Here is a 3,476-nt window from a genome sequence, read left to right as displayed (position 1 = left end):
TGAAGCATTGTATAGGTCCTGTCATGAAGGCTCCCACACACATTGTCTTTCGCAACGTGTGCATTGACCTAAACAACCAGAAATGAAATGTGTTGCTGGAGGATTTCCTTGTTCATGGGTGTGGAGGACTTTCATGTCCGTGGGTGTGCTCCGGACTTCAGTGTTCACAGGGTTTAAGGACTTCAGTGTTCATAGGGTTTAAGGGAATGCAGTGCTTAACCCAACGAATGCTATCACATGCATTCATAGGGTTTAGAAATGGAATGCCTAGTTTGTTTGACACTTCAGCAGAAATTGGGGAGAAGTGTTTAAATTCCCATCCTAAACCATCCATGTGCTAAGCCCCTAACTTATCACCTAAATTTTCTAGGAGAATATTGGAAAGTTCCTTGAGATCTTTTTTGATGCGTTCTCTATTTCCAATGCATATCATCTTGAACCGTCTTCCCTTGCTCAGGTTCGAAAATTTGATGAAGCCCAGATGAGCACGCGTTATGTCTTGTGACGACAGACTGAGGAGTTGCAAACGACATCATGAGACAATCCTTCTTGGAATTTGAAAATCGATCTCAAGATCCTGGATGAGAATACACAGGCCCATCAACCACCTCTCGATTGTAGCTTCAGTATCTCGTATCTTGAAAGGAAGCAGGCAGCCCATCCACTCAAAGATTTGCTTCGCCACTCATAGATTGGTTAGCAAGGTACAAGGTCATCAGCATTAAAATTTCAGTAGAGAAAGTGACAAATGTAATCGAAGTCTACATATGTTGTTTTCGGGCATTCAGGTCTATGAAGAAACATTTTCACACAAATTGTGAAGAACGTAGAATAAAACCCGGTGTTCTCTCTCGGAGCGAAATGGGATCGTTTCTTGCTCCAATCACATGTGAAGAGCGTAGAATGAAATCCATGTCCTCTCTCGCAGTGAAATGGGATTGTAATCTTAGATTGCTCCATCAGAAGTTTTTGAAGAGAAGATATGAAGTAGAGATAGCCCTTCATACATTGTTTTCCAGCCTCTTGTTCTAATTAACTTAATTTGATATGTATTATGCACGGACTATGCAAAACTGCTTCCTTGAGTGAAGAGCAAGCAATGACGACTATCGAATTCCTCCTTGCACATTTGTTATCTGAGCGTTCGGTTTTTAAAGCTGCATGGCATTAGACACAGCAGCTAGCAAAAAAGGTTTACATCTTTTAGCCTCCCAATTTACAATTAATTTGAGAATCGAACAAGAGGAACTAACATATCTGAATTGGTAAATAACAGGTTTTGCAGCTTGAGCAAATATTAGATTCTGAGATCCAGCTTCGAAAAAGCTTAGAGACAGCTAGATTGGAGGGTCCTTCCAAGTACAGGGAGGAGCTCATGACAGAGCATGGTAACCTTTTTGTTTTGAACTTGGAAGAAGAGTATTCTGACAGAAATATTGGTGGCCTAGAACAAGATTTTTACACTGGTGGCCTAGAAGCAATGATGCTGAACAATGGGAGCAGGAGAGGATCCTCAGTGAATGCTTCTTGCAGCCCTCTCGTGCCCTTGAAGAAAAGGGAGGCACCCACAGAATTGGGATGGACAACTTTGGAGGTGAGATCTCATCTAGGCAGCTGAATTTTGAGGAAGATGGGAATGAAGGCAGCAACAATGATGATCATGAAACCCAGGAGTGATAAGGGAGTTTTGGCTTGGGGAAGATGGAGAGGGGCACGGATGCAGCAAAGGGGACAAAATAGGAAATTTTTACACAAATCATTTGTTCCAGCATTCGGTTGATAAGTCACCCTAAAGAAGATGGGTTGGCAAGTCAGTTCGCCAGATTAGGAAGAAAAATGAAATTAGGTGAGATCTCAAGTCGAAGTCCTTTGATTAGGGTAAATTGCTTGCTGTATTCTGTCAGTCTTCTCAGTTCACCAGATTAGGAAAAGGAAACTAGGTGAAATCTTAAGTCAATTACACTCGGCATTCTATCAATCTTCTGTTTCCATATAGAAGTCAATTGCCATCACTTTTTCTAATTGTGAGGATAGAGAGAGAGAGAGAGAGAGAGAGAGAGATCTGCTGTGAAAATGCCAAAGAGGCCAAAGACCAAATCAGAAATTCATCATACCATCAAAACCCTCTTGTGGGAAACACACTCCTAAGGATCTGATTGAAACCTAAACTGAAAATGAAAACCACAAGAGAAAGATAGAGAGAGAGAGAGAGAGGCTTCACACTATCATTACATTCCTTATATAATAGTGTATGTGATATGTTTAGGTTTCAAGGAAAAATTTCAAGAGAAGGGCTTGAGCAAACTTGTAGCACCGAGTGTGAGGGCATACAACAAGAAGATACAAAAGAGGACCTCCAAGGTGATGAAGAGAGAGATGCAGAGGTGGAGACAGTTCTTAGGTGACAAGCAAAGTTTATAGAGCAGTTTGAAGCTGAGGAGAATGCACAGAGGACGTGGGAGCAGAAGCCTTTGATTAGTCCTGACACTGATCAGGTAACACTAAAGCCTTGGTAGATAATGACATCAATGCGCAAGGAAATGTATTAAACTGTACAACCTGCAAGCTGCTTCAAGTGCATAAAAAGTTTTAAATGTTGCGAATGCATAATCTTGTATTATGTTTCCATTGATGAATGTTTTTCAAAAATCTTGTGTGTTATTGCAGACATTCGTCTGTTCAAAAATCTTAAAGAAAAGAAAAAGATAGTAGGTACGACAAATGAGCAGAATTCAAAAGAAGGGGAAAGATGTTGCCAAATTATCGAGCGTCAATGAGACGCTGGCAAGTCAGCATGTAGAAGATGTGGCGAGAAAGCATTCAAGGAAAGTCCATCCTGATGATTGCCCTAATTGATTTGTGAACTACAATCTACCACCATGGTTAGCAACCAAGAAGTTCTTTTTGAAGCTTTCGCTTTTGATGCCAGGTCCAAAACAAGTTTCTTTAGAAAAAATTGATGTGTACTTGCAAGTAATGCAATCTTTATGCATGTCAGCATCAAAAAAATTCACAAGTGGTGTAGATGTATGTAGTATTTTGCTTTAGTTTGTGAAATTGCATGAAAAATAATATTTCAGGTTTTATGTTCTAGGTTCTCATTGATGAGCTTCAAGTCTTATGGACTGCATATGATGCAAGTGAATCTGATATAAGAAGAACAATATTCACTTTGAGGGAAATCCTGCTCCATCCATGACTTTCCAGCTTATGGGCTCACTTCTGGTTACTACACAAGGGGATACAATGCTTGTCCTATATGTGGTCCTGCATTTCGAGGAAGATACTCATCATGCCTTGTGGGGGTTAAAGGTCACTGTGCCTTAACCTCGGTTATGTACAATACTCAAACACATATATAAATGAATGAAAAAGAAGATTAGGGTGGTTCTGCACCCACCAAACTTGTGTGGCTCTCTATCTCTCTCTCTCCTTCTTCCGTTCTTGCTTCCGTTGAGAGCACTCTCAACTGGTAT

At 40.6% G+C, this 3,476-nt stretch overlaps 1 long non-coding RNA gene across 5 annotated transcripts; it reads left to right on the top strand.

Moving 5' to 3' along the window:
* The first annotated feature begins 382 nt into the window (after positions 1-382).
* Positions 383-3,156, top strand: LOC147883486 (uncharacterized). Of its 5 annotated transcripts, none has more exons than XR_015543810.1 (4): positions 383-1,192; positions 1,277-1,594; positions 2,267-2,882; positions 3,095-3,156. It is a non-coding gene; the product is annotated as an uncharacterized LOC147883486 (long non-coding RNA). The 5 variants fall into 5 exon arrangements; XR_015543812.1 differs by lacking the exon at positions 3,095-3,156 and having other exon boundaries at positions 2,267-2,495; positions 2,668-2,923; XR_015543811.1 differs by lacking the exon at positions 3,095-3,156 and having other exon boundaries at positions 2,267-2,542; positions 2,668-2,923.
* Positions 3,157-3,476: the final 320 nt, after the last annotated feature.

This window comes from Dipteris shenzhenensis, chromosome 28 (assembly GCF_047967505.1).
Source record: "Dipteris shenzhenensis isolate YYH24624 ecotype China chromosome 28, Dip_SZ_1.0, whole genome shotgun sequence".
Lineage (NCBI taxonomy): Eukaryota > Viridiplantae > Streptophyta > Polypodiopsida > Gleicheniales > Dipteridaceae > Dipteris > Dipteris shenzhenensis.
Note: the sequence above shows the minus strand (reverse complement) of the source record. Positions and strands in the feature narration are given on the sequence as shown.